Source organism: Silene latifolia, chromosome 10 (genome assembly GCF_048544455.1).
Source record: "Silene latifolia isolate original U9 population chromosome 10, ASM4854445v1, whole genome shotgun sequence".
NCBI lineage: Eukaryota > Viridiplantae > Streptophyta > Magnoliopsida > Caryophyllales > Caryophyllaceae > Silene > Silene latifolia.
Window position 1 is genome coordinate 132,913,469 of NC_133535.1, and position 12,458 is coordinate 132,925,926.

The 12,458-nt window shown below is 40.3% G+C and overlaps 1 protein-coding gene across 1 annotated transcript in view; it reads left to right on the forward strand.

Moving 5' to 3' along the window:
• LOC141605971 (uncharacterized) overlaps positions 1 to 12,019 on the forward strand; it is a 168,395-nt gene extending 156,376 nt beyond the window's left edge. The window contains exons 13-14 of the mRNA XM_074424925.1: positions 3,055 to 3,466; positions 11,722 to 12,019. The gene's annotated coding sequence lies outside the window, so the exon portion shown is untranslated. The remainder of the gene's footprint in view (positions 1 to 3,054; positions 3,467 to 11,721) is intronic.
• Positions 12,020 to 12,458: the final 439 nt, after the last annotated feature.

Below are 12,458 nucleotides of genomic sequence, written 5' to 3' on the forward strand. Positions count from 1 at the left end.
TTTCAAAATTTTAATTTTAACTTCGAATCATCATGGTTATTTTTGTTTTCATCAAATGCTTTTGCATGGTTACGTTTATGCGTACGTGCTACCTGTTGCATGCTATCTACACTAACGATGCAGGATCAAATGCAAAGCAAAGGGGAATCAACCGCTGACCGCGCTTCTCCGAAACACAACACAAAAAAGCCAAACACAAATAAACTACAATTCAAAATCACATACATACAAACCGCCTCACGCAAAATACATCAACCTACATTTGATACAAACGACTGACCATACAAACAGGATCTGATACAAGTATTTATCATAAAGACACTGGCCTAAAACAAGGAACTAGGGGCTATCCGCCACCTACCGAACTAAGCACTCTCTATCCTTCTGATCGGAAAAGAAAAGGAGCAACATGAAAAAAAAGGAGTAACCGCGGAAGTAGAGGTGGTTATCATGACGGTAATACCCCATTCCTACTGCGTAACAAAAAGGGAAAAAATGCCTGGCAGGTTTCGGACGACATGACAATCAGGAATTGTGACTTAGTGCGTCACCCTGACGTTAAACCCCAATCGTCGGAATTCGGCGATGATAAGGAGCCATGACATAGGCGCCACCCCGATCTTGAACCCCCAATCATCAGAATTCAACGACGATCGAAGAAGGTAACGTAGAACGATGCACCCGTTTTGACCCCCAATCATCAGACGTCTGAATCTCTGCAGACAACATCCAATGATCAACACTTGATCAAAGGTTGAACAAAGGCCACCAGGGAGAAACACAACTCGACAAGGACATGGCAACAACTATCTCTCCTCTTCCTGGGCCATCCTCTTCCTCTAAAGCCTCAACAACAGACCAAGTGGGCCCAAAACACTCGCCTGGAATCAAGACAAAACAAAAAGACATCATCTAAAATTTCGGCATAACGACGACACAAAATGGACAAACCCAAAAAAAAAACCACCTTCAAATGTAAAACAAAACAAGGGCAAACCCGCCCAAACCCAATCTACAAAAACACTTCACAAAAATCGCACAAAAAACGACTCGCCCTTCTTTTCAAGCAAAAGACGAGTCAAAACAACAATAAAAATTTCAAAAACAACTAAACACCTCAAGGCCCACACAAGGCCCACAAAATAAACAACAAAAATTCCCGACACAACTGAGCATTTTTCACAACTCAAAAGGGCAATTTTACGCCAATTCGGGCACAAACAGGTCAAATTAAATTCAAAATACGACCACAACAAAACAACGTGATTTGATCACGTCTCAAAGATACTTTCTTTTGATGAAAATTGATGAGTCATAATTATATGCATATTTATGCCTCCCCTTAATTGCTTTTGATACGGTTTTCGTGCTAAGTTTATATTATTTACATGCCTTTTTTGTTAGAACGTTGATACTTCCGCTATTTGATGTTTAATACAGGAATGACGCATTTGAGGAGCAAAGGAATGAAATAGGCATCACGGAGTAGGCATGAAATAATTCACGAAGTATGGCACGGGAACCCATAAGAATGAAGGAAGAGAAGTTAAGAAGACAACACGAAGAAAGGAGCTGAAACAGGGGAGTATAGGCTCGATCGAGGAACCAAGTTTCCAAATTTTTCGCACTTTCCTTAAGTCGGTTATGTTTTATTATAAATACCCAAATCCTACCCTAGTTTATTTTACGCCTTATTTTACCTAGTTTCGTATAGCTACTCTAAAAACTCTCTTAGAATACTTTTAGTTTAGTTTATTGTTCTTACTTCCGGATCTAAGCTTGTTCTTCATTATTATGGTATTACTATTCATCTTTCCTCAATTATTACTATTCAATCATTATTCATCTTTTATTATTGTTCATCATGTTTGTTATTATTGCTATTTTTGTTCTTCCCATTAGTATGAGTAGTTAAGCCTTTAATATAGGGTGAAAAAGGGGATCTAGGTTGTTAGACAAGGGTTAACTTATGAATTGATTGTTAAATTTCTTTTGATTGTTGTTTAATTATCGTCTTACATCTAGTTAATTGATTACTGATCAGAATTGGTTAATTAATCTTGGATATACTAGAATTTTCACCGCCCGGGTTAAGACTAGTATAGGCCACGATAATAGAATTAGACCGACTTAGTAATAGCGATTGCATGTTAAGTTTAGATCTAAAAAGACATATTAGAATCGACCGATCATATGACTCTCAACAATATAAATTGCTCAATCAATGAATTAAACCTTACCCTTGGATGACTACCTAGTGAACCCGATCCCTAAACCTTTTAATATTATTGAGTTTGTCTTTATTTACCTTGCAATTAGTTATTAGAAATCAACCAAACAAACCCCCAAGAAAATTGGTTATTTTAAGACGATCTAAATATTAGCAAACTAGAATAATTAACTCGCCTCCATGTGGATTCGATACCTGACTTACCTCTAGCTATTTGTTAGTACTAAGCTATGATTTGTTTTGATTAAGGCCAAACGGCTGAAAATAACCTTATCAAATTTGGAGCCGTTGCCGGGGAGGCAACAATTTTTCTGTTTGTTTTTGTTTATTTTTGTCTTTTGTCTCAGGGAGCATATGTTCCTTGAGATAGTTTGATCTTTTCTTGTTGTTTTCGTGTATGCCCAGGTCTAACAAGTTAGAGATTATACCTTTTGATCCCGAGCCAGAGAAGAATTTTCGCTACAGATGAAAATTTCAAAGAGAAGTAAGTCAAGTGGAAGGCTTGAGTACACTTGACTACAAGCGGTTTACTTTTGCAGAAGATTCATCCTTTGAAGAGGACACACTTATTTCTGCACCAGTTATTTCTACAACATTAAAGATGCTGACCTTGGAAAGTCATTCCAAGCCCACAGTTGATTTTATTCTTAAAGACATTAAGCTCCCTACCACTGATAAAGGGACTTTTGAGATCAAGCCTTCTTACATAAGCCTAGTTTAGAGAAATCTATTTGGAGGAAAAGCAGGAGAGGACCCCGCCAAGCACATGGAGAAAATTGTTACATATTGTTGTTTTATTCCTTTGACAACTGGGGTGACTCAAGATTGACGCGTGTCTTTTATATAAGGTTTTCACCTCATTTTTACACGCATTTCTGTACTTTTTATGTAGCATCTAGCTACAAATACCCCCGAATATCCTACTTTGGTCCGTTTATTGTAATTTGCAGGAATTGACCGAAGAGGAGCTAAACCGAGCCTTAATTTGTCCCATTTGCATGCGTTTATGGAGAATGAGGAGCTGGAGCTTGGAAATCTAACACTTGGAAGACGCGTGAGCTGGTTTCGGAGGGCGTTTAAAAGCCTAGCGTGCCTATATAGCTCGATCGAGTAGTTTACCACTCGATCGAATGCTTTATATACTCAAGACTGGTCGATCGACCAGTTTAAGGAGTCAATCGAGGAGTTTTAGCAAGAAGAGCTCGATCGAGTAGTTTATTTCTACTCGATCGACTGGTTGGACGCATAGTTACTCGATCGAGTGGTTTATTTCCACTCGATCGAGTGGTTTACCCTTCTTCAGCCTTTTTTTCGCCTAATCATATTATGGGCTTTTGTAATTATTCCATAGATTAGGTTTTAGGATGAATTTTTGTATAAGATAGAGCAGGAGGACTACGTTACTGCTCTCTCTGTTTCTTCGTTCGTTTTTGCTTCACTGTATTCCTTGCTACCGTTCTTTGGATTTTGTTCTTCCTTTATACTTTACTACTCGGATTTGGATTTTGCGATTGGTATTATCATTCGACTTTTATTCTTAATCTTATTTATTGCTTTGGATTCCTCTCTATTTATCGTTGTCGTAATAATTGCTTGATTCAATCTTTATTAGTTTGTTATAATGTTTAATCCCAATTACCTATTTATCGTTATTGTTAATTCAATGGTAATGAGTAGCTAATTTCCCTTGGCTAAGACTATAGGGGATCCATAATCATGAGGGAACAGTAATCGATTTATTGGGTTAATGCTAGTATAGTCTTCGTTGGTTAAATGCTACAATTAATTGTAACCGCCTAATTGAGTCGACGCAATTAGACCTTTAATTCTTAGTGATCCTTGACCTGGACCGAAAGGTTGGAAAAGGCGAGACTAGTAGCGAACAATAGGGTATTGCAGTGAGGGCGAAAGTTAAGCTGTTTACGCTTTAGGGTGAATTAAGGACCGAAAGGTGACGTTCGCTATCCCTTAGACCATATTTGCATTGACCTGAGACCTAGATCACTCGACTAAATGATTATGGTGAACCGTCTGTCTTAGCTATTTCTCTTTATCTGCTTGATTTCTTCTTCTTATTTCCCTCTTCCTTATTCTTATTAGTTTAGAATATCACATTTAAAAACCCCCAATTGGTTACCTTGACAAACTTAGATTAAGCTGATAATTTCCTACCTCTCTGTGGATTCGACCCGACTTCCCTAGCTATATTAGTTAGAGCCAGTTGGTATTTTTGACAGGTATACGACTGATGTGTCAAATTTTTGCGCCGTTGCCGGGGAGGTGGTGCAATTTTGTTGCTTAAATTAAGTTGTCTCTCGTCTCAAGGAATTTATTCCTTGAGGCTGATCTCATTTCTGCAAAGTTTTGATTAGTTTTGCAGGTTAGTTGTTGCTTTGGAAGTTTAATTGCCAAGATGCCTACGATTACGGAGCATAAAGAGCCATGTGGTAGATGTGGCACGGAAGGGCATGACCCTATCCTATGCATGGAAAGTGTTGAGCGCGTTCTTGCCTATCGAAATACAAGCGGGGAGTTCCTTTCTCTCACTGTATGAAGAAATAAAGAATGTTCCTACTCCTTCTCAAGCGCCAAGACCACAAATAGGTCTCTCCTTCTGCAAATGAAGAAATTACCGAATTAAAATCTATTATGATGAGTATATCACGGCAATCTGAAACGGTCATATCGGAATTGAAAGAACAAGTCGCGCAGTTAACACTCGCGAAAGACCAAACCAAGCTTCTTCCAATATGCGATCCGGTCAGTGCAATGAATTTTCAAAATGACCTTATTCATGAAGAGGACGAAGTTTCTATAGCTGAAGATACCTCGGAGGACGATCTAGAGGAATTTTTAACCGAAATACTTGCAGCGTGTAATCAAGATTCTCGATCGAGCGATTTCTCTACTCGATCGAGTGAACCAATTCATCCTATCACTCGATCGAGTGATATTACTGGTCGATCGAGTGGTGCACAGTTTGCTGTTGGTCAATCGAGTAATATCCTTACTCGATCGAGTGAGTTTGCTGCAGAAGTCACTCGATCGAGTGACAAAACGGGTCGATCGAGTGAAATAGAAGAAGGAAGTGGTCGGTCGAGTGATAAAAGCACTCGATCGAGTACTTTAAGTGGCGGAGGTCCTATTTTGCTATCTAATGCCGCTACCGTGTCATCTTCCTCTGCTGTGGAGACGTCACGCATTGATAAAGGTAAAAGAAAAGTTATGGGTCCACTCGTTGCAACCAGGGTACCCTTTCCAGGCCGTCTGAAGGACGCAAAGATCGAGCGACAGTACGGTAAGTTTGTGGACGTTGTGAAGAATCTCCAGGTAACTGTCCCTTTTTCCGAACTTGTTACTCAAGTACCCACTTACGCCAAGTTTATGAAATATATTTTGACGCGTAAGAGAAATTTGAGTGAATTTGAGACAATTTCATTTTTGGAAGAGTCTAGTAATTTGCTTTTAAACAAGGCCCCTCCAAAAATGATAGACCCGGGCAGCTTTTCTATTACTTGTGTTATAGGCAACATGGTTATTGATAAGGCCCTTTGCGATTTAGGTGCCAGTGTCAGTGTCATGCCCCTTCCTGTCTGCAAAAAACTGAAGATGAGTCATTTTAAAGTGACTAACATTACCCTACAGATGGCTGATAGATCTGTTAGGAGGCCCTTAGGTGTCTTAGAGGACGTGCCTGTGAAAATAGGCAAGCTCTTTATTCAAGTAGATTGCATTGTTTTAGATATAGCTGAGGACACGCGGACCCAAATTATCTTCGGAAGAACATTCCTTTGTACAGTTGGGGCCGTTATTGATGTCAGACAAGGGCGTTTGACTCTTGCAGTAGGGGATGACGCTATCACATTCAGTCTACCTAGTACTTTAGCTCGCCCAATGATAGAGGACACTTGCTATTCGGTTGATATTATTGGCGAGTCTATTTATGACTTCTGGTCGGGTTCTTTTATGAAGGACCCACTAGAAACCCTTATGCTCTTTGATGAGTGTGCAGATAGCCCAGACGACGATGACGCTGTGTTGGAACTGCTTGTTGATGATTTGGATGAGCATGAGGGAGAGCAAGTGGAACAAATGATTAGCACTCTTTGATCCATTGAGGTAAAAGTACCGGAACGTAAGCCTCTCCCTTCTCATCTTAAATATGTTTTCTTAAACGATACAGAGCAATATCCAGTCATTGTTAGTGCCAAGCTTAATGATGATCAGCTGACTTCTTTGTTAGCTGTACTTAAGAAAAACAGGAAAGCAATGGGTTATTCACTGGACGATATCACGGGGATTAGTCCCGATATTTGTATGCACAGGATAGAGCTGGAGGAGGATCACAAACCTTGCAGACAGGGTCAGCGCCGGCTAAACCAGAAGATGCAGGATGTTGTGATGGCTGAGGTAATGAAGCTGCTAGATGTAGGTATTATTTATTCTGTCGGTAATTCTAAATGGGTGAGTCCAGTACAGGTGGTTCCGAAGAAAGGAGGGACAACTGTTGTTAAGAATGAAAAGAATGAATTAATACCTGCTCGAGTAGTGACTGGTTGACGGATGTGCATAGATTACAGACAGCTGAATGCCGCCACCAAGAAAGATCACTTTCCCCTTCCTTTTATTGATCAAATGGTAGAAAGGTTAGCTTCACATAAATTTTTCTGCTATTTAGACGGGTATTCAGGGTTCTTTCAGATCCCTATCCACCCGCATTTATCGGGCTAAGACTACATTTACTTGTCCTAAGGGCGTTTTTGCGTATCGCAGGATGCCTTTTGGTTTGTGTAATGCCCCTGCCACCTTTCAAAGGTGCATGATGGGGATATTTTTAGAGTATATTAAGTCTATCATGGAAGTTTTTATGGACGATTTCAGTGTATATGGAAGTGATTTTTCTAACTGTCTGTCTAACCTTGAGAAAGTGTTGCAGCGCTGTATTGAGGTCAATCTTGTGCTGAACTGGGAGAAGTGCCACTTTATGGTCAACGAGGGAATTGTCTTAGGGCACTTAGTCTCTGATAGGGGAATAGAGGTTGATAAAGCAAAGGTGGAAGTGATTCAGCAATTACCACCTCCTGTTAATGTTAAGGGGGTGAGGAGTTTCCTTGGTCACGTCGGCTTTTATCGCCGGTTTATCAAGGACTTTTCATAGATTGCCAAACCACTTACACAGTTGCTGCTTAAGGACGCCCCTTTTGTGTTTACTAATGATTGTCTTTCTGCTTTTAACAGGTTAAAGCAGGCTTTAGTCTCTGCGCCGATCATACAGCCTCCCGACTGGGACTTGCCGTTTGAGATCATGTGCGATGCGAGTGACTATGCACTGGGAGCGGTGCTTGGCCAGAGGAAAGACAAAGCTTTGAGTGCTATCTACTATGCGAGCTGAACTCTGGATGAGGCTCAAGTGAAGTACACCACCACTGAGAAAGAGCTGTTAGCTGTAGTTTATGCCTTAGAGAAGTTTCGTACTTATTTAGTTGGGTCAGAAGTCATTGTTTTTACTGACCATGCAGCTTTGAGGCATCTCCTTGCTAAGAAGGAGGCTAAACCACGGCTACTGAGATGGATACTCCTTCTTCAGGAGTTTGATTTTCAGATTAAGGATTAGAAAGGAGCTGAGAACGTCGTAGCTGATCACTTGTCGCGACTGATGCGACAAGAAGGGGAAGATTCTCTACCTATTGATGATTCTTTTCCGGACGATACTTTTATTGTTGTTATATCGTCTATTGTTAACCAAGAACCTTGGTATGCAGATATAGCTAACTTCGTTGTCAGTCGCAAGCTGCCGCCTGGCCTTTCTCATTAGCAGAGGAAGCGTTTTCAGTATAACGCTAAGCAGTACTTCTGGGATGATCCTTACTTGTTTAAGGAATGTGCAGACGGTCTCTACAGACAGTGTATTCCGCAGTGGGAGACCAAAATAGTCCTGGAAGGCAGTCACTCCTCTTCATATGGTGGTCACCACGGTCCATCGCGCACCGTGGCTAAGGTACTTCAGTCTGGTTTTTACTGGCCTTCTTTGTTTGCTGATGCCAGGTCTTTTGTTTCAGCTTGTGATGCTTGCCAACGATCAGGGAACATTTCTAAGAGACATGAGATGCCACAAAACGGCATCTTAGAGGTTGAGGTCTTCGATGTCTGGGGCATTGATTTCCAAGGACCGTTCCCATCCAGTAAAGGTAACATGTATATCTTAGTGGCTGTAGATTATGTGTCCAAATAGGTTGAGGCAATTGCCTCACCTCATTGTGATGCTAAGACCGTGATAAAGATGTTTAAAAAGATTATATTCCCCCGATTTGGTGTCCCTAGGGTCGTCATTAGTGATGGGGGAATGCATTTTAAAGAAAAGAAACTCACTTCTATTCTGTCTAAAGTTGGTGTCCAACACCGGCGAGGTTTGGTGTATTATCCCCAAACTAGTGGTCAGGTCGAAGTCTCTAACCGCGAGTTAAAAGAGATCGTGTCTAAAGTAGTTTCTAAATCACGGAAAGACTGGAGTCTTAAGCTAGATGACACACTATGGGCTTATAGAACTGCCTTTAAAACACCAATTGGTGCATCACCTTATAGGCTAGTCTATGGAAAATCGTGTCACTTACCTGTTGAATTGGAATATAAGGCCTGGTGGGCAATTCGTGAGCTTAATTATGATCCTAAGTTGTGTGGTCAGAATCGTCTTTTGCAGCTGGATGAGTTAGAGGAGTTTAGGCTTAATGCCTATGACAGCTCGCGGATTTACAAAGAAAAGACGAAGAGATGGCATGACAAGAGAATCTTACCTCGTGAGTTTCATGTTGGCCAAAAGGTGCTGCTGTTTAATGCCCGGTTGAGATTATTCCCTGGCAAGCTGAAGTCCAGGTGGAGTGGTCCTTATACGATGACAGCTGTTACCAAATTTGGATCCGTGGAGCTCGAAGATTCCGAGGGTCATAGATTCAAGATGAATGGCCAATATGTGAAGCATTACCACGAGGCGAGTGAAGCAGACAATCGTGTTGAAGTCTTGCGCTTCGACGAGCTTGACGCGCCAGTTAATTAATGCCAGAAAGGTCGTGCGGGACCTCTTAAACCAGCGCTCTCCGGGAGGCAGCCCAGACTGTTTTATTGCACTTTTGTTGAACATTTTATTTTCTTTAGCTTTACGTTGAACTATAGACACTGTTTTACGAACTCCTTATGTTTTTCTAGCTTTGGAATGCGTGTTTTGCAGGACACATCACTCGATCGAATGGTTTTAGGCTCGATCGAGCACTTTTTGGGGAAGATTTCACTCGATCGAGTGATAATTGTGCTCGATCGACCAAAGTCAAATTCACGCCCACTCGATCGAGTGGTTTTTCACTCGATCGAGCCCTTCCAATTGCCAGATCACTCGATCGAGCTGTTCCAAGTGCTCGATCGAGCGGTTATGCTTCCCAGCTGCTGTTTTTACGTCTATGGAGTTACTGCTTGACTTTCTTTGACCTCCCATGTTCATGGTCGGTTTGGGGAGGTCCCTCTTTATGACGTTTTGTAAGTTTTCCGACTCCACTTCTCCTTTTCCTTTCAGTTGCATTTCTTTCCCCTATTTTTGGTACAATGAAGGCATTGTACGGTTTGGTTTGGGGAGGTATGCATCCATATCTATGTCTGTCTGCATGTTTTCTTGCATTTTCGATTGCACGTTTAATTACTTTTGCATGCATTGTTGTTTTAATCAATTCAAAATAAGCATAAAAAATTCAAAAAAAAATTCGAAAAATTTCAATAATTCAAAAATTTTCATGTTTAATTTGAGTCGGAACGTTTGAACATTGACGCTACTTTGAATCCTTACTTGAGCCTAGCATATTCTTGACATTTAGTTGGCATGATTATGTGCATAATCTACGAGTTTTTGTTTCTCTCTTATCTGAACGAATAGACTTGATTCATTATGTCGGCAAGCTACATTACATTCTGAGGTTAGAGCTTTTTAAACTGGTGATATTCATGACCGGTTTCATTTAGGATGTGAGTAGTACTCTCTTTAAGGCATGTAACATCGATTTGCATAAGCATGAGTCCAGTCTTCTTAATACCTGTATGCATTCGGTCTGTGGATAGTGACACATGTTAGGAGAGGCAGTTCCCTTTATTTCATTCTACCCATGAGCCCCACATAGCCAAATTGCCTCTTTGTCCTATTAACTACTTTCTATAATACTTTCTACCCTAGCTGAGCTAGTGACGAGTAGTTCGTGGAATGTTTTATTGCGATTTGGTTATTTTATCTGTTTTCAGAAGATGGTGGAAGAATTGAAGGGAAAGAAAAGAAAAAATGTTGAATTGAAAAAATGGAACGAAAAAAAAAAAGAAAAAAAAAAACAGAATGAAAAGCGAAAAAGAAAAGAAGAAAAAGAAAGAAAAAATCACATATGAGAAAAAATAATGAGAATTGTATGATGATTCACACTCCCATGTCTTATCTATATCTTATGGGGAGTTGACGATTTTTTTGTGTTTTGTGAGTTAGTGCATAAATTTTTGCACCGTTTCATCTTGCTGTTTTGAGTACGAAGTTGGGATGCAGTTTATATTTGGATCCGTTGTTGCTAGCCTGGCGATTAACCCGACATATCCAAATTCATTTTAGCCCCTTCTTACCCATTACCTCACTTACCCAAATGTAAGTCCTCGGCATGTGTCTTGGTCATTAGTATGGTTGGAATGCATATGTACGGTTGTAGAGATTTTATTTATGTTAAATGCATGCATGTTCTTGTAGGTCGAGTTAGGTGAGTGTCTCTACTTCTTTCTATCTTTCACATATTTACTCACCCTGTGCCTAATTTTGAGTGACGAGCGGCCCGTGAGAGTCCGACATCTTTTGAGTCTTGTAAGGTCGACGGTTCAGTAAGTTTGAAACATTGATTTAACTCGTTTGCACTTCTCATTTGCCATTTTGTCATTTTGTCGCCTTAAAATTGGTTCTAGTGGATGATTTGTAGCTGATGCGTTGGTACCCGTTCTATTGTTTATTCTTAGTTGCATTCATATTTGCTTGGGGACAAGCAAGGGTTTGGTTTGGGGAGATTTGATGCGTGTCTTTTATATAAGGTTTTCACCTCATTTTTACACGCATTTCTGTACTTTTTATGTAGCATCTAGCTACAAATACCCCCGAATATCCTACTTTGGTCCGTTTATTGTAATTTGCAGGAATTGACCGAAGAGGAGCTAAACCGAGCCTTAATCTGTCCCATTTGCATGCGTTTATGTAGAATGAGGAGCTGGAGCTTGGAAATCTAACACTTGGATGACGCGTGAGCTGGTTTCGGAGGGCGTTTCAAAGCCTAGCGTGCCTATATAGCTCGATCGAGTAGTTTACCACTCGATCGAATGCTTTATATACTCAAGACTGGTCGATCGACCAGTTTAAGGAGTCAATCGAGGAGTTTTAGCAAGAAGAGCTCGATCGAGTAGTTTATTTCTACTCGATCGACTGGTTGGACGCATAGTTACTCGATCGAGTGGTTTATTTCCACTCGATCGAGTGGTTTACCCTTCTTCAGCCTTTTTTCCGCCTAATCATATTATGGGCTTTTGTAATTAGTCCATAGATTAGGTTTTAGGATGAATTTTCGTATAAGATAGAGCAGGAGGACTACGTTACTGCTCTCTCAGTTCCTTCGTTCGTTTTTGCTTCACTGTATTCCTTGCTACTGTGCTTTGGATTTTGTTCTTCCTTTATACTTTACTACTCGGATTTGGATTTTGCGATTGGTATTATCATTCGACTTTTACTCTTAATCTTATTTATTGCTTTGGATTCCTCTCTATTTATCGTTGTCGTAATAATTGCTTGATTCAATCTTTATTAGTTTGTTATAATGTTTAATCCCAATTACCTATTTATCGTTATTGTTAATTCAATGGTAATGAGTAGCTAATTTCCCTTGGCTAAGACTATAGGGGATCCATAATCATGAGGGAACAGTAATCGATTTATTGGGTTAATGCTAGTATAGTCTTTGTTGGTTAAATGCTACAATTAATTGTAACCGCCTAATTGAGTCGACGCAATTAGACCTTTAATTCTTAGTGATCCTTGACCTGGACCGAAAGGTTGGAAAAGGCGAGACTAGTAGCGAACAATAGGGTATTGCAGTGAGGGCAAAAGTTAAGCTGTTTACGCTTTAGGCTGAATTAAGGACCAAAAGGTGACGTTCGCTACCCCTTAGACCATATTTGCATT